This window comes from Theobroma cacao, chromosome 2 (genome assembly GCF_053813885.1).
Source record: "Theobroma cacao isolate CCN51 chromosome 2, ASM5381388v1, whole genome shotgun sequence".
In the NCBI taxonomy this organism is placed as follows: domain Eukaryota; kingdom Viridiplantae; phylum Streptophyta; class Magnoliopsida; order Malvales; family Malvaceae; genus Theobroma; species Theobroma cacao.
Window position 1 is genome coordinate 38,672,847 of NC_142640.1, and position 19,460 is coordinate 38,692,306.

Below are 19,460 nucleotides of genomic sequence, written 5' to 3' on the forward strand. Positions count from 1 at the left end.
TTAATTTTACCTTTTATTTTCTTGCAGATATCTTTGGTCATTGTATGCAAAGAAGAGACAACTTGAATCTTGTTCCTTTTGATCCTGAGATAGAAAGAACTTTCAGAAGGCGTCGAAGGGAGAATTTACAAGTTGCAGTTTTAAATCAGACAATGGCCGAGGATAACATTAATAATGGTAATAATGCCATTAATGTGGTTCCCGAAGCAAATAGAGCATTGTGAGACTATGCAGTTCCTCTGTTGCAAGATTTGCACCAAAGCATTAGGAGACCTTCCATCAATGCGAATAATTTTGTAATTAAACCAGCCTATATTCAAATGATTCAGTCTTCAGTCCAATTTGGTGGGTTACCTAGTGATGATCCTAATGCTCATTTAGTAAATTTCTTGGAGATTTGTGATACCTTTAAATATAATGGAGTAACTGATGATGCTATTAGATTGAGACTGTTTCCATTTTCTCTGAGGGATAAAGCAAAAAGCTGGCTTAATTCACAGCCTAATGGGTCTATCACTACATGGGAAGAATTGGCTCAAAAGTTTCTTGCAAAGTTCTTTCCACCTACAAAGACTGCAAAGTTAAGGAACGATATCACCTCATTCACACAATTTGATGGTGAGTCCTTGTATGAAGCTTGGGAGAGGTTTAAAGAACTATTGTGAAGATGCCCACATCACGGGCTTCTTGATTGGTTGCAAGTTCAGACATTCTACAATGGGCTGATTGGGTCAATTAAAACAACAATTGATGCTGCTGCTGGTGGGGCATTGATGAGTAAGAATGTTGCAGATGCATATAATTTATTGGAAGAGATGGCTTCAAATAATTATCAATAGCCTTTAGAAAGGTCGGGTTCGAGAAAAGCTGTTGGAGCCTATGAAATTGATGCAATGACCAACTTAGCCGGGCAAGTGGCTGCACTGCCTAAAAAGATTGACACAATGGGAGTTCATGCAGTTCAAAATTCAATTTGTGAGATGTGTGGGGATGGCCATTCAAATGATCAATGTCCATACAATTCTGAATCAGTTCAGTTTGTGGGGAACTTTAACAGACATCAGAACAACCCATATTCTAATACTTATAATCCTGGTTGGAGAAACCATCCAAAATTTTCATGGAATAACAATACAGGGCCTTCCAATCCAAAACCCAACATGCCTCCGGGATTTCAATAGCAAGTTAGACCACCACTTCCTGAAAAGAAGCCCCAAGTGGAAGAACTACTTTTGCAGTATATATCCAAGAATGATGCGATAATTCAAAGCTTTGGAGCATCCTTGAGAAATCTTGAAACTGAAGTGGGATAACTTGCAAATTTTATCAATAGTAGACCTCAAGGTCCCTTACCTAGTGACACACAAATCAATCCTAAAGGTAAGGAACAATGCTAAGCAATCACCTTAAGGAATGGAAAAGAGATTGAAGGGGTGAATGAAAAAGTAGTTGAACTTGAGAATGAACATGTTGATAATGAAAGAATTTGTGAGAAAGAGAAGGTCAAGGCTAAAAATCAAGGAGTTTCTCAAGTCATCCATCCTCCACCACCTTTTCCCCAAAGGCTCCAAAAGCAAAAGCTTGAGAAGCAATTTCAGAAGTTCATTGATGTCTTCGAGAAATTACACATAAATATTCCTTTTGCTGAAGCTCTGGAACAAATGCCTAGTTATGTCAAGTTCTTGAAGGACATCTTCTCCAAAAAGAGAAAGTTACGTGAGTTTGAAACTGTCTCCCTTACAGAAGAGTGTAGTGCAATTCTCGAAAATAAGCTACCACCAAAACTCAAAGATCCAGGTAGTTTCACAATCCCTTGCACTATTGGTAATTTATTTTTTACAAAAGCTTTAAGTGATTTAAGTGCAAGTATCAATTTAATGCCTTGGTCAATTTTTGAGAAACTTGGTTTAGGGGAATGCAAACCCACTTCTGTAACTTTGCAATTGGCTGATCGTTCTTATGTGTACCCAAAGGGAATTATTGAAGATGTTCTTGTCAAGGTAGATAAATTTATTTTTTCAGTTGATTTTATAATTCTTGACATGGAAGAAGATAGGCAAATTCCAATCATTCTTGGGAGGCCATTCTTAGCAACTGCTAGAGCTTTAATTGATGTTGAAAAAGGTGAGCTTACTTTGAGAGTTCAAGACCAACAAGTAACATTTAATATTTTCAAAGCGTTAAAATTGCCTATGACATCTGAAGACTGTTTTTCTGTGAGTGTAGTGAACAATTTGACACATGATGTTTTCTTAGAAGAAAATCCCAATGATCCTTTTGAAGCATGTTTAATAGCTAACTCTAATAGGAATGATGATGAGTTTACTGAATATTCAAATTTGTTGAATGCTCACTCCAGATTTAGAACTAATCATCAATTTGAGTCTTTAGATATTTCAGCTTCTTTGGTGCCAACTTCTAAGCCTTCCGTTAAGGAGTCACCTACTTTGGAACTCAAACCTCTACCAGTACACTTGAGGTATGCTTTTCTTGGAAAATCTTCCACTCTTCCGATTATTATTGCTGATGCTCTTACTAGCTTGTAAGAGGATAAGTTATTGCGAATACTTAGAGAATTCAAGAAAGCAATAGGGTGGACCATAGCTGATATTAAGGGAATTAGCCCTTCTATTTGCATGCACAAAATTCTTCTTGAGGAAGATCACAAAGCCATAATTGAACAACAAAGAAGATTGAATCCCATCATGAAGGAAGTGGTCAATAAGGAAATCATCAAGTGGTTGGATCCCGGAATAATCTACCCTATCTTTGATAGCTCATGGGTAAGTCCAGTTCAATGTGTTCCTAAGAAAGGAGGAATGACTGTGGTGGCCAATGACAATAATGAGCTCATTCCAACAAGAATGGTGACTGGATGGAGGGTGTGCATGGACTACCGCAAGCTCAACAAAGCTACAAGGAAAGATCACTTCTCTCTTCCATTCATTGATCAAATGTTAGATCGATTGGCTGGTAAGGAATATTATTGTTTTCTAGATGGTTATTCTGGCTATAACCAAATTGCTATTGCTCCTGAAGATTAAGAAAAGACTACATTTACATGTCCTTATGGCACCTTTGCTTTTAGAAGAATGCCATTTGGATTATGTAATGCACCTGCCACCTTTCAACGATGCATGATGGCCATATTCACAGACATGGTGGAAAAATACTTTGAGGTATTTATGGATGATTTCTCAGTTTTTGGAAATAATTTTGATGATTGTCTTTTAAATCTTGCTAGGGTACTCAAGAGGTGTGAAGAGACAAATTTGGTGCTCAATTGGGAGAAATGTCACTTCATGGTGCGAGAAGGTATTGTTCTTGGGCACAAGATCTCTAGTAATGGCATTGAGGTAGATAAAGCAAAAATTGAAGCAATTGAGAAATTACCACCTCCAATAAATGTCAAAGGTATTATAAGTTTTCTTGGTCATGCTGGTTTTTATAGAAGATTTATTAAGGACTTTCCAAAAATTTCTAAACCACTTTGCAATTTATTGGAGAAAGATGTGCCATTTAAGTTTGATAATGAATGTCTTGTTGCTTTTGATGAATTGAAGAAAAGATTAATATATGCACCTATCATAATTAGTCTCGATTGGACTTTTCCTTTTGAGCTAATGTGTGATGCGAATGATTATGCGATGGGAGCTATTTTGGGACAAAAGAAGGATAATGTCACGACCCGGAACTCCCATCGAGCCCGTGACAACCGCCGCGACGTCTCAATTTACATTCATTACCCGGAATGTCAACCGAGACCCCGCAAGGCTTTAATATCAGCTTCTCATTTCCCCTGTGGGTAACTGTTTCCAAATACCACATTTTAAAAGATTTTAAACTGTTTCCAACTTAAACAAATGAAATAATAATTTCCGTCTCACAGGGGTATTTTTGTCATTTATCCCAAAAATCTCAAAAATCATCTAAAAATATAGTATGTAAGTGGAAAACACATATTTCTTAATCAAAAATAATTTTGGATGTCTAAAACATTCGTTTAAAATGGAATTATGACTGTTATAATAAAATAAAAATATTCAATAAAATATTTAATTTTCACATAAAACAATATTTTAAGAACACTGCATAAATAATTTTTATAGCGTAAAAGCAAAATAAATTCTTACATACCGTAATACAGATAACCAAAGTATAGAATTTAATTTACAGTGACACATGGGCCCACGAATGACCAAAAGTATAAAAAGAAATGAACCTACAGTCTTTGGATGTGGCAAGTTCAACTGTAATCCTTGCCGATATCAGTTATCTACAATCTATTCTGAACCTGAAATGGGTGGAAATGAGGGTGGTGAGATTATAAAATCCCAGTGAGTAAACAAACATCACTCAAAATATCTAAAGTCGAGTAAAAGGAGACTATTAAAACATTTCATCAAACTGTAATTTATCATCTTTCAACTTATTTCAACCAAATGAAATCAATTTATTTAAAGCAAGTAATCAATATGGCTTATGAATTTCTTAAAAAGCTTGGCTCATGCCAAAAATTATTATCATACTCAGTTATTTGGGATACCTTGGCCGAGGGCTATCCCAACTGAGTCCGCCAAGGCTATTAGAAAGTCATGTTTTTATTTTGAAAACATAGCCATTCCTTGACGTTGGCCGAGTTCCCCTTCACGAGGTGGTTTGGCGTGAAGTGAACTCTAAAAGTTATACCTCAGGAGTTACCCTACTCGCCTCTCCAACCGAGGTAAAAATATAACAGGATTCCGTGCCCCTCTAATAGGCTAGTCCACAGAATCCAGCCCACTGCAGCAGGTCAAACCCACCATACAATAAAATTTTGACAGCATGACAGGGCTAATATATTACTACCCAGCCTGCAAGGGTAAAATAAAGCAATTCATATAATTCATAAAAAACACAGCCCAGCCAGTCATGCCAATACAATAACATAAGCCATTAATTCAATTTTAAATTTACAACATATCAGTGGTCTCCAATTACTCTATTTTCAAAATCGTTATTTCGTTTCAAGACAATTTATAAAATATTTTCATTTAAACTCATTTTGTTTACAAAACATAAAAATTTACCATTTGAACTCATTTTCATAAAATTCACCAAAACCGAATAAAAACATACTTTAGATAATTAAAATGATGGTAAGGTTACTCACCGTGTCTAGAGTGAGGATTTTCGAAATACTCAGACTATTGGTCCTCGGGTGCAATTCTCTTGCCTTTATCAGAGGACTCACCACCTTGACACAGTACAAAATCGAGAAATTCACCACATTGGTACTAAATTGAAATTAAACTAATTTAGACTACTAATGCTTGATATGGAATGCAAAAATGTCTAAATTTTTGCCTAAATGCGGTGTTAGCCTATTTCGGTCTTTTACCCGATAAATTGATATACGCATCCGTTTAAACTCCAAATTAATTTTTTTCAGTTTCTATACCTCAATTGCACCCAAATTGACTTAATGTCCCTCAGTGTGGTGCAAATTATCAGTCCCGATAATAAATTACGAAAATACCCCTAGTGGGTAAAAATTTGTATTTTTGCTCCGAAAATTTCCATTATTTTTCTAGGCTCATAATTCATCATTATTCATCATAATTCCTCAAATAACCATCAAGATCAGCAGCCAATATTCCCCTAGAAAATTCAGCATAATGGGTTTCAATGGGAAAAATTTATATTTCTAGCTTATTTTTGCTATATTTCAATATAACTTAACTAAAATCACTTAATTCAATTAAAATCAACCAAAAATCAAGCTCAAAACTCATCCATGGAGGTTTGGCCAGCATGGGTGTCCATACCCACTTTCTAATTTTGCATAGAAATGAGAAAAAAATGCATGGGTAGTGAAAATCACAAGGAAAATCAATGAAATTTACCTTTTTAATGCTTGATTTCTTGATTTCTCTTGATTTTCCCCAAATTTTTCAGGTAGGATTCTTGTTTTTTTTTTTCCCTTTTCTCCCCTGGTTTGGACAGCTGAAGAAGATGAGAATTCCGGAATTTTTACCTTTTTAAAGGCTAAAATAATATAATATTATTTTATTCATTTTTTTAATGTTTTATTAATTCCTTAAATTCTAGCCATCCATTTGTTTCCAAATTTTCACCATACACTTGTCCCACATATCCATAGCTTAGGTAAAATTCTCAGACTTATCCAAAGTCTTGGTGGAGTAATTTTTGAAATTTACACTTTTACCCCCGTAAAAGTCAAAAATTACATTTTTGCCCCAAAAATTGAAAAATTGCCCATAGACATATTTTTCATCCCTTATACTCATACCATTCTCCAATTTGTCAAATTTGATCTAAATTCTCTCAAAATCTCAAATTTTGTTCGCGGGTGGCAAAATTACGATTTTGCCCTTACACTCTAGAAATCACTGGAATTACACTTTTTCACTGCCAAACCCTCAAATTATACTCCAATACTCAAATCATACTCCAATAAGTCAAATGGGGCTAAAAAATTTCTTTTCTAAAAATTCTCATTGTGTCCTTGGGTGGCAAATGACCATTTTGTCCCTAGATAGTAAAAATTTCGGTTTGACTCCAAATTGATCCTCGAACTCCAAATCACCATATTAAACCATTCTGAGACTTTAATATTCTTAATTTCATTTTAAATTCTCTATTTGATCTAGTTCGAGACTTAAATTAACTTAATTGTACCATTTGGTACATTGTCATCTTTTAACGATTTTTCTTTCAAGGCTTTCCGAGTATACAAGCATATTGTCAATCATATGAATGACATGGAAAGTATTTTATAAGGTCGGGCTTGACAGATAAAATCTTCCATTCCATCTATTATGCTAGTAAGACTTTGAACGAGGCTCAGAAAAATTATACCACAACAGAAAATGAGCTCTTAGCTGTGGTTTTTGCTTTTGACAAATTTCGCTCCTATCTAGTGGGGACAAAGGTGATAGTGTACACTGATCACTCAGCTATCAAGTATTTGATTGCCAAGAAAGATGCTAAGCCAAGATTGATAAAATGGATCCTCTTACTTCAAGAATTTGATCTTGAGATTTGTGATAGAAAAGGAACAGAAAATCAAGTTGCAAACCACCTCTCAAGATTAGAAATTGAAGCTCAAGGTAAGGATTCGACCATAATCAAAGAGACGTTTCCTGATGAACAAATCCTTCAAGTTGGTAAGAAATCACTTCCTTGGTATGCTGATTTTGTAAACTATTTGGTAAGTAATATTATTCCCCCTTATTTAAATTTTCATCAGAAAAAGAAATTTTTGCATGATGTTAAATTTTACTTTTGGGATGAGCCTTACTTGTTCAAACAGTGTAACTAGATGTTCAAAAAATGCATCCCGGAAGAAGAGATTCAAAGTGTGCTTCACCATTGCCATTCTTTAGATTATGGAGGACATTTTGGAGGAACAAGGACTGCTGCTAAAGTCCTCCAATCAGGTTTGTATTGGCCTACATTATTTAAGGATGCTCATAATTTTGTATTGCACTGTGACAGGTGCCAAAGGGTGGGAAATATCTCAAGGCGACATGAGATGCCTCTCAACAACATCATGGAGATAGAAATTTTTAATGTATGGGGTATTGACTTCATGGGTCCGTTCATATCCTCATATAACAACAAATACATTTTGCTTGCTGTGGATTATGTCTCCAAGTGGGTTGAAGTAGCAGCCTTTCCTCATAATGATTCGAAGGTGGTCATGAATTTCATCAAGAAAAATATTTTCACTTGATTCGGCACTCCAAGGGCAATCATTAGTGATGAGGGAAGTCACTTTTGCAACAAATATTTTGGTGCCCTTCTGGCAAAATATGGAGTTAAACATAAGGTTGCCATTGCGTACCATCCTCAAACTAGTGGCCAAGCAGCAGTATTGAATCTCGAAATCAAGAGGATTTTGGAGAAAACTGTGTGTCCCACAAGAAAAGATTGGTCTAAGAGATTGGATGATGCACTGTGGGCATATAGGACTGCTTACAAGACCCCGATTGGTATGTCTCCATATAAGTTGGTCTTTGGCAAAGCTTGTCACTTACCGGTGGAACTTGAACACAATGCTTATTGGGTTGTCAAGAAGTTAAATTTTGATCTACAAGCAGCAGGTGAGCAAAGGTTGTTGCAGTTAAATGAGCTTGATGAATTTCGCCTTCAAGCTTATGAGAATGACAAACTTTACAAAGAGAAAACAAAGCAATGGCATGATAAGAAGATATTGGCAAGAAGCTTTGAGTCAAGACAAGCAGTGTTGCTTTATAATTCTCGCTTAAAATTATTTTCGAGAAAGCTCAAATCAAGGTGGTCTAGTCCTTTTATTATCAATGAGGTATTCCCACATGGAGCGATCGAAGTTAGAGGGATAGATGGTCGAAAATTTAAAGTCAATGGACAAAGATTAAAGCATTATTGGGGAGGCGAAATTAATCGTCAACAGTCCTCAATTCACTTGCTTGATACGGCCTAGAGTCCAAGACAGTCCAACCGAAGACTATAAGTGAAGCGCTTCTTGGGAGGCAACCCAAGCTTCTTAACCTTACTCAGTTTTGGTTTATTTTATTTTATTTCATTTTATTTTTATTTTATTTTATTTTTATTATTATTTTTTACTTTATTATTATTATTATTATTATCTATTCTTTTCCCTTTTTGCAGGTCAAAAAATCGATTCGGAGTGAGGGGAGTATTCTTGTCCCTTGTCTTTTATTTTCTTTTATCACATTGAAGACAATGTTCATTCTAAGTTTGGGGGAGTAGTTTAGAATTTTGTTAGTTTATTTACATGTTTTATTTGTGATTTGCATTGTTAGTTTATTTACATGTTTTATTTGTGATTTGCATTGTTAGTTTATTTACATGTTTTATTTGTGATTTGCATGTTTTGTTGTGTTAAAAAAAAAATTGAGATAGTTATATATTATTCTTGATTGTCCCAATCCTAGGATGATATTTTAATTATCTTTTGATTCTTAGCTTTTGGGAAGCATATAGTTATGATTTAATTTTATGTGATATTCTTGTGTTAGCTTTATTTTAGAATGTGACTTCCAATAATTTGAAAGCACTATACTCTTTTACTTAGAATTTATGTGTGATTTAGAGAAATTTTATATTGATGAAAAAGTATAGTGAAGTCAAGAATTCTAGAATTTGTTTGATTCTCTCTCGAGGCGAAATCTTAGATAACATTTAGGATAGGAAGTGATTTAGGCCATCTTTGGATCGTTTGAGCCTACCTTGTTATATTTATCCTTAGTCACCCTTTTTGAGCCTAATTTACCTTTTCTTTGTAATCGCACAGTTATATTAGCCTTGGCCTGTTTATTTAATTCCAGCAATTTGAACCTCTCACCCCCTAAGTATGTTAATCGTTCTAAAGAGTGATTTGAGCTTAAAGATAAATTGAGGAAGAAAGGTGTGAAAAAAAAAAAAAACACAAAAAGTGAAGGTTGTTAGTAAAATTACCCCTAGTCTATAATGGTCAAAAATAAGTTTGGGGGTTGAAAAAAAAAGGAAAAGAAAAGAAATAAAGTGTGTTGTACAAAGGAAAGTTTACTTCAAGTTTGGGGGTGCTATACAAAAAAAAAAAAAAAACTTGAGCTCTTTATATGATCTAGATTGATTAAGTGCTTAGGGTGAATTTGAGCCTAAATATATCCTTTATCATACCTTAACCCTAGCCTTACATTACAAGCTTGATAAAGACCTATTGATCCTTGAATAAGTGTTAATCTACATTAGTGGAGAGAGAGATGAAAAGCAAACCTATGGGATCCTAGTACTAATCTATGCTTAGAGTTGACATAAAACTAATCCGAATTGCATGATATTCTTTGTAAGAGAGCATTCACACACACAGAGGAAGTCCATTCGAAAAATAAGTTTTCACTTGAATTGATGCATGAATTTAAGAATTAGCTGTATGTTACCTTAAGTTTGAATTTGAGTTAATTTCTGAGGAAAAATTAGGAAATCATGATTTGGTATTTCTATCTCCCATTTAAGGATTTTTTTTTTATGTTTTAGTTTTCTTTTTATAATTTTCTTTTGCTCGAGGACTAGCAAAATCTTAAGTTTGGAGGTGTAATAATTCTATTTTATAGAATTATTTTACTCTAATTTTGTTATTAAATATTAGCTAAGTCCTCAATTTTCAATTATAATTTACTTATTTTTAGTTGTTTTTATAATTAGGTTACTTTTAAGTTAATTATTTTAATTTTATGTTATTTCTTTTAATTTTTTTATTATTGATTAGTTTTTATATTTTTTGTAGGATTAAAGGTGATTTGGGCTTAATTTTGGAAAGTAAGATGTTGAAAGACCCAGAATCTGCTTGCATAGGTTTCAGTATTTTGGTCATATCTCGAGCTACAAAACTCCAAATGATGTGATTCTTGGACCTGTGGAAAGATAAGAGACAGAGCTACAACTTTTGTGCAGATCACTTTGCCCAGTTCTGCCTCGAAGATAGAGAAAATTGTGTCGGAAAATAGTAGACGTACTGTGCCGGGAATGAAAATTTATAAAGATTGACAATTTGAATTTTGGGCCTCTTATTATACTTTTAAGCCCAATTAAATCCTAAGTCAGCTTGAGGAACTTTAGGTTTAGTCTATTAGTATAAATAGGATATGTTTGACAACATTAAAAAAGGAGAGGAAAACAACCTTTGGGAGATTCAAGAAACTAGAAGTTGAGGCTGAAACTTGAAGATCAAGGCAGAGAATATTCTTTTGTTTTCTTCCATAGCTTTTATCTTGATACTTTTAATGGTTGAATTTTATACAATGTTATTTTATTTTGCAATTATGAGTAGCTAAACTTCTTTCTCTAGAATTGCAATTAACTTACATGTAGTTTAAGTTTTTAATCTCTTTCTTACTTATTTTAATGGAATTTGAATTGTTTATTTCAATTTGTTCTTAATGCTTTTAATTGCCTGATCACCAATTAAATTGATCTAGGAACCTAAACAAACTTGGGAAAGGGAGTTTAGAGTAAACTAAAATTGGGATAGCATATGATCAAATTAATTGATTTGCATATAGGATAGGGATATACCTATAGGCCGTATGTAGTCAAATTAGAGCCTGAACTTAATGAGTCTGTTTTAATTTCAAATCACATAGGGATATAGTGTTTTGGTTAAAATAGATATTTTTATAGGTTGAGTCGGGAGATCCTTATAAATAATTTAAGACTCTAGCTTAGCAATTCAACCCATTGAAATAAGTTAAGTAAGAGAGGTAAGATTTAGATGAAGTGTGAGGGATATTGTGATCCTAGGCTTGTTTGATTTGATATTTTCTCAAGTTATTATTTTGATTTTTCTTATTGGTTTTAATTAATTATATAATTTTGATTATTTGGATAAGATTAAATTGTTCTAATTTTAGTACTTAGTAAAATTTTAGATTAATTCCCTGTGGGATCGATACCCTGTTTGCTAATATACTATCTATTCGATACGTATACTTGCGTAGTAGGATTTTAATTGACAATAACAAATACGTCTAGTGATAAAATCAATGACACTACATCAAAGTCATCGTCCAGTGCCAATTGATGGAATATCAAAGTCACCGGGCAAGATTCTCTACTCTACCAAACTCGTATTATACGTGCCATTATTTTTCCCACAAAGTCGACACTTAAGTTGCTGCGATGGGGTCCAAACTGTAGGCATAAGGTTACGCTTATAGCCATAACTGCCAACATTTCATCTCAAGATGACTCATTCAAACCATAATCACCAAACCAGGGGATTTCTAAACATATTTCAAATTTCAGCCATAGCCTAAAATCATGGTCTCCTGATATTCTGAATTACTTAGAATATGTCAATCATCGACAATAACAAGTATAACTTAAATTTTCAATCAGGTCACTCAATCTGAGTGTATCTTTCCATCGAATCATCACTCCATGGCTCATATCCTTATCAAAATCCCCTATGTATTAATTCATTCAAATGACTTGTTCTTCCAATGCTCAAAACTACTCATAGTAACATCCATATCTGTCACGACCCGGAACCTCCATCAGGCCCATGACAACCGTCGCGACGTACCAATTGACCCTCATTACCCGAAATACCAATCAGAATCTCGCAAGGCTTACATATCAGTTTCTTGCCTTTTCTATGAGCAATTTTTTTTAAACATTCCATTTTAAACAATTTTCAGTAGTTTCCTGCTCAAGTAAATCAAAAGACAAAAATATTTTAAAAAGATTTATAGATAAATATCACTATTCAAAATATTGATTAAAATATAGTATTTGTTTATATAAAATAATATTTATAGAAACACGTGTAAGAAATCTTTTGTAACGTGTAAGTAAAATAAATTCACACATACAAAAATTTACAAAGTTATAATGTACAATAATGGTTAAAATGACAAGTGGCCCAAAATACACCCAGTGTTGGTGCTAGAAACCTACTGTCCGTATGGTAGAGATGTCAACTGGAATCCTCGATAAAATAGGGTATCTACAAGCTACCACAAACCTGAAATGTTTGGAAAGGAGGTGGGTGAGATTTTGCAATCCCAATGAGTAAACAGACATTATCATAAATATCTAAAGGCGAGTAACAGGGAGGCAAATTTAAACAACAAATCACAAACTATTTCATAATGTTTTCAATTTATTTCTTAAACCATAAAATATTTGTAATTTACCAAAACAGTTGTTAAGGCTTATGTCTTTTATAAAAGAAAACAAGGCTCAAGCCAAAACTAATCCTCGGGGATACCTTGGCCAAGGCATCTAACCGAGTCCGTCAAGGTTGTTATAACATTTACATGTGAAACACATTTTTATTTTTAAAACAAGCCGTTCCTTGGCGTTGGCCGAGTTACACATTCACGTGGGGGTTCGACGTGAAGTGAGCTCTAATACTACCCCGAGAGTTACCCTCCTCGCCTCTACAACCGGAGTAACTATATAGCCGGGTTTACCGTGCCCCTCTAATAGGCAGTCCACGAAAACCCGTCATTGCAGTGACTAACCCACCAATTTTAATAAAATTTCGACAGTATAACGTGGTTTTTATTTATTTATCCAGCTTGCATAGTAAAAACAGCTTACATAAATTTCCCAATGCACTTACAAAATATAGCCACATATACTTATATCTCATAAGCCATTCATAGGAAAATATATAATTTTCAAGATAGTTAACAGCCTCCAATTACTCAATTTCATAATCAACACAATATATATATTTTTTTGTCACATTTATTTCTAAAACATCAAAAATCCTGTTTTAATCTCATTTTCTTTTCATAAAATACATAAAGAGCATTTAAAAATAAACTCTAGATAATTTACAATAATAATAAGTTTACTCACCATTTGAACAAACTAAAAGCTTTCTAGGTGCCCCAATAACTACTCGTCGGGTACGATTTTCTTGTCTTTACCGGAAGGCTCTCCTCCTAGACACATTGTAAAAATTTATTCAATTCATCACATTAATGCTAAATCACTATATATTTGACTTAAATCGTATACTAATGCATGATATGAAATGCAATAGCCAAAAATGGCTTAAACGCGGTATTAACCTATTTTTGGCACTGTACCCGATAAATTGCTAACGCGCTTCATTTTAGCTCTAAATCGTCCCATTCTCTCTCAAACATTTCTAACCATTAAATATCAGCCAATAACCTTCTAAAATCACCAAAATCAGTTCACTTTCCTCCTTGGAAAATTTAGCCAAAAATGGGACATTAACTCAGTAAATTTTCTATGTTTTTCTATCACATTTAACCATTTTTCATCATTTTCTCTTCATTTCTCTTAGAATAAAAATCAGATCATCATCATTGTACCTCATTGCAGATTCAGCCAAGGGTGGGTATTGTGAAAATTTAATGCTTTCTTGCCCAATTTAATTTCTAAACACATTTAACTAACTAAAACTACCAATTTAACTAAAAATCAAAACCTAAAAATTTCAAAATCTCTCCCCTAGAATTTCGTCCAGCCCTTGATGTCACTTTTAGATCTCTCTCCTCAAGCATGCTAAATGGAAATAAAGGCATAAGAAAGGTAGAAATCAAGCTAAAGTCGAAAAATCTTACCGTTAGACGCGTAAACGGGTGAAAAACGCGAATTCCCCTTTGAATTTTCTTGTTTCTCTTTGGTTTTTCTTTTTTTCTTCCTCTCCTCTTTATTTGCTCTCTTGTTCTCCCTTATGGCTGGCCAGCACTTAAAATGGGGTTTAAATGGGCTGACTTTTCATTAAAATAATATTATATCATTAAAAAAATACCACGTGTCACTTTCCCATTGGCCTATTTTTAAAATTTCATCCATTTGTTTCCAAATTTTCACCATACACTTGTCCCACATATCCATAGCTTAGATAAAATTCTCAGACTTATCCAAAGTCTCGGTGGAGTAATTTTTAAAATTTACACTTTTACTCCCGTAAAAGTGAAAAATTACATTTTTGCCCAAAAAACTGAAAAATTGCCCATAGACATATTTTCATCCCTTATACTCATACCATTCTCCAATTTGTCAAATTTGATCTAAATTCTCTCAAAATCTCAAATTTTGTCCGCGGATGGTAAAATTACGATTTTGCCCTTACACTCTAGAAATCACCAGAATTAAACTTTTTCACTTCCTAGCATTAAATTATACTCCAAATAGTTGATCTTGGTCAAAAATTTCACTCCATGATCAAATTACTATCTTAGGTGGCAAAATGACGATTTTACCCCTAAACATCTAAATTTCTAATTTTACCCCAAATGAACCCTTGAACTCCAAACAATCATTTTTTAGTCATTCTTGGACTATAAAATATTAAATTTCATCCTACAATTCCTATTTGAACTAGTTAGAGGTTAAATCAACTCAAGTGTATCGTTAGGTATGATACCGGGTTTCGTCTTTTCTTAGGTGCTTTCCTAGCATAATAACATGCTACTCAGTGCATGTATGTCATGACATGTATTTATAGGGTCGGGTTTTACAATATCCCTTACAATTCAAGGACTCAAATCAATGCTCAATAGCAATCTGACTCGCTTATCTGAATAGTCAATATCATCAAGTCTACTAAGGTGTCCTGTCATTCATCTAGACTATACAGGATTTATTTATGTGTATGTGCCCTTAGGCTTTTCATATTACACCACACATACGCGATAGGGCATTCTCCATCTTATATCTAGGCTCCAAACATAACCACCATTTAACAAATCCCTTTATGGATTATCTCTTTCCAAACAATACTCACGAATCCAAAAATGATACAACTCTAGAGGGGTGCTTACATATTTGGTAAGCTTCAAATAGTTCATGATCATGTATACCATAATTTACAAAACTTGCCTTCCTTTGCAAGTATATACTTCACATTTTTATAATATGCCAAACTCACTTTCAAGCATATTTTACTACTAAGTGATGTTGCACCACCATCGTAATATTCAAGGCAACCCTTGTTAGGCAATGGTCTCCAAATATCTATCATCCACAAAACGTTAAATGGTACTATTTTGTACTAAGGTTCTAGGCTAACGATTCTAGGCCATACCAAATAGATTTTCAAACTAGTCTTCAAAACAATATGTATATATTTACACCAAGTTCAATTAGAAACTCTCATATGGAACTATACCAAAATCAAAATTTTCAAATCATTTGCCTTTAAGCTATCAGATTCACAATTAACCTTGTCAATTCATAGGCTACCTACCAAGCATGGCGAAACTTAAGCTCATCCTTGGAGCTAATTTATTTATTAGTCTCGTCAAGTTATGACCATATGTCATGTATGACAAAAGCTGGGGCTTGCCTTTTGGCTAATTCGCATACTTATAGCTTTAAATCACATCATGTCAAATCAAATCTTAGGAATACACAACCACTGGGCCAGAGCCAAAATCAACTTCAAGTGGGCTGTTGTACCCATATTTAACACATATGCGCATATCAAATTCCCAAGGATTCCATATCAATTACACGTATATGCACACAATCCCATATACCATCAAAGTGCGAAAGCATCCTTTAGTACTTACTCAAATAGAGCAGCGAGGTTGACTATCCGAAATCCCAAATACAGAACGACCAAGTATTAACACAGTGCACTTGCCTTAGTGCCTATCCAACTATTCAAATTATTGCCAAAAGTTTTGAACCAATGTGTTAACGTGTCATCCAATTCTAGTGGACCTAATAATCCTATCTCAACCATCATGACCAAATGTCATAGGAGCATATTCCTGTTAATATCTCCTTAGGAGCACTTTAGCCCAAAGTTCTCTTAATGGTGGCTTGTCCCTCAAGGTGGCATCCTCACGTCAACCAGAGCAACGCTAGTCAAATTTAAACCCAGAATTCAAGGGTAAGTTGGCTTACTAAGACTTGGGATTTCGCGCAGCCTCTTGCTCATAATGAGTTATGCAATCACAAACCATGAACAAGACTTTACACTAATCTCGACACTTCATTGATAGACTTAAGACAACCTAGGACACTTTAAACCTAGGTGCTTTGGTACCAACTTTGTCACAATCCAAACTCGAAAGTTTGTGATCGGCACATGAGTTTGGCAAGTTAAACCCATGAGACTTGAGCAAGCCTCAAAATTTCCAAACATATCCACATTGCCAAGGGCATCTAATCTCATACATTCATATAATACTTAAATTCAAATACATAAATATTTTCTTGGCACATAGTTCATACACAATATCTAATGCATTTCTCTCAAGGCTATACATTGGCCATCATAGTGGGTTTGTATCATACAACCTTTATTTTCACGACCCAATTTTCAAGCCATGACCGGTGCATGGGCCCAATGGACGTAGCCCACTAAGCCCAAGCAAGCCTATTTATATAATCGTACTCATTATTCTGTCAACTATTCTTACATTTACATCTCATAATCTCAACCCTTTAAGTACTTTAATAGTAAATTATAACAATCAAAACTGGATTTATATTATCCCAAAATAACATTAACTATTGCCACTCATGGTAGCTTTACCAATCAAAATGTACATATATGGTCTAAGGTATACATCTTAGTACTTTACATCACAAGTACGTATTTACAACAAAAATGACTTTGGGCTTCCAGCGGAGTGACCAAGGTGAAAGTGCGGCTACGAAATGCCAAGATACCTACCAAGGACACGAATCTACGAGATCACCTCGATCTAGTTACCGACTGCCTTTTGATCTAAAAACATGAATTTGGAAAAGGTGATTATAAACTCAGTGAGTGAACATAAGAAGGGAACAAGCAACCAATAGGAAGAATTTGGAAATCATGAGCACTTGTTTCAAAAACAATGCAATTGATTTAATTTATTACTAAAAATCCCTCCTTTCAAACTTTGATTAATAACCTCATAGTGTTGTAAAAACCCATGATCAAACCATGAAGTTAAATGGGTGAAAAATATGTCAAAATCAAGCAAGGTAGCAAGCATGGTAGCAAGTTTCTCGTTGCAGCAAGAAATAGTGTCAGTTTGCATATATTTCAGTTTTTCTAGCATATCTCCCACTACAAAAGTCCAATTGACCTGATTTTTTGACCATTAGAAAGATAAGAAGTAGGGATACAACTTTTATGTTTATTACTTTTCCCAGTTCGAACGAAAAAGTGGTCAAAATCTTCATCTAAGTGAAGTACTGCACCAGAACCCAAGAGTTTCTCGCTGCAGCGACATTTATTCTCGCTGCAACGAGAATCAGGCTAGTGTGACCCCCAAAACCCGAGAGTTTCTTGCTGCAGCGAAAATGAATCTCGCTGCAGCGAGAAACAGAGCATTTTAAGTGAAATGGGTCTTGTTACATCAAAAGCCATTTTCTTGTTGAAATGAAAAGCGATTTGGGAGCAATTAACAATACCAACACACAACATAATCATAATTATTTTCCTAAACTTTAAATAACATATATATATTTGTATATACATACATCATCATGCATACCATCCCACCACACTTAAATCAATGCAATATCATCATCATGTGTGCACTCCCTACTCGCACACTCTATCATCATCATGTGTGCTGAAATACCCCATACTTTGATATGGTGATAAATAAAGTTGATCGAATGCAAATTGAGGTCAATTAAAATGTTTAAAAGTAATAAGAGATGAAAGGAGTAGTTTAGGATAAAATATTTCGCAAGTGAAAAAAATACAATAAAATAATAATAATTTTATCGAAGGAGAATTTGTGAGATCAAAAGCGATTTGGAAGTCAAGTGAGGCATAATAAGGTATTTTGGGTACCAAGGAGACAAGATAAAATTTTTAGAATAAAATAATATTTTATAAATAAAATAATACTAAAATATTAATATTTAGTCGGATGTCAAAGTCAATCAAGAAGAAGGATCATATGGTTGATCCAAGTGGGGTAGAAGATGACAAGCCCGACTCTATAAAAATATTTATCATGACATACATGTCATGGATAGTATGTTTGCATGCTAGGAGAGTCTAGAAAAATTTACAGAAGTCGGTATTGTACCTAGAGGTACAATAAAGTTGAGTTAAGTTTCGAACTAGATCAAATAGAGAATTTATGATGAAATTAAGAATTTTAAAGTCCCAGAATGGTTTAATATGGTGATTCGGAGTTCGAGGATCAATTTGGAGTCAAACCGGAATTTTCGCTATCTAGGGGCAAAATGGTCATTTGCCACCTGGGGACAAAATGAGAATTTTAGAAAAGATTTTTTTTGGCCCCATTTGACTTATTGGAGTATAATTTGACTTATTGAAGTAAGATTTGAGGTTTAGAAGTGAAAAATTTTAATTTCGGTATAATTTGGAGTAAAAGGATAAAATGGTAATTTTGCCATCAGAAATCGAAAATTTAAATTTTGAAAGGATTTTGATCAAATTTAATTATTTGGAGTGTGAAATGAGTATGAGGAGTGAAAATTATGCATTATGGCAAATTTTCAATTTTTGGGGTAAAAATGTAATTTTTAAAAAGTTCAGGGGCAAAAGTGTAATTTTGAAAAATTTGCTCCACCAAAACTTTGAAAAAATCTGGAAATTTCACTTAAGACTTGGATAAGTCAAAGGGAATGCATGGTGAAAAAAAAAAAAGTAGGACAAGGGGATGGCTAGAAAAAAAAATGCATTAATAAAATATTCAAAATATGAATAAAATAATATTATTCATTAAACAATAAAAAGGCATAAAAAAATCAGCCCATAACCCATTCTTCTTCTTCAACATTCGGCCAAGCAAGAAACAAGAGAAAGAAAGGAGAAAATAAAACCCTAGCCAAGAAATATAAAGGGAAAATAGGTGGAAATTCAAAAATCAAGTGAAAAAAAGATAACATTTCTTAAATTTGTCTTGTGCTTTACCTTTCCCATGCATTTCCCATCATTTTTCATGGTTGAATCATGTGATTTGAGGATGATTTCAATTCTGGTCATATGGGTT

General features: G+C 34.0%; 1 long non-coding RNA gene, 1 other non-coding gene and 1 pseudogene across 2 annotated transcripts; 1 reads left to right on the forward strand and 2 right to left on the reverse strand.

The window, feature by feature from the left end:
* Window positions 1-320: 320 nt before the first annotated feature.
* Window positions 321-1,181, forward strand: LOC148764247 (uncharacterized; annotated as a pseudogene).
* On the reverse strand, window positions 579-685 carry LOC148764248 (small nucleolar RNA R71). The gene has a single exon (XR_016025010.1). It is a non-coding gene; the product is annotated as a small nucleolar RNA R71 (small nucleolar RNA).
* Window positions 1,182-4,221: 3,040 nt separating the features above from the next.
* LOC148764249 (uncharacterized) lies at window positions 4,222-5,992 on the reverse strand. Its single transcript, XR_016024774.1, has 3 exons — window positions 5,886-5,992; window positions 5,153-5,236; window positions 4,222-4,294 (listed from the first exon to the last, which is right to left on the reverse strand). It is a non-coding gene; the product is annotated as an uncharacterized LOC148764249 (long non-coding RNA).
* Window positions 5,993-19,460: the final 13,468 nt, after the last annotated feature.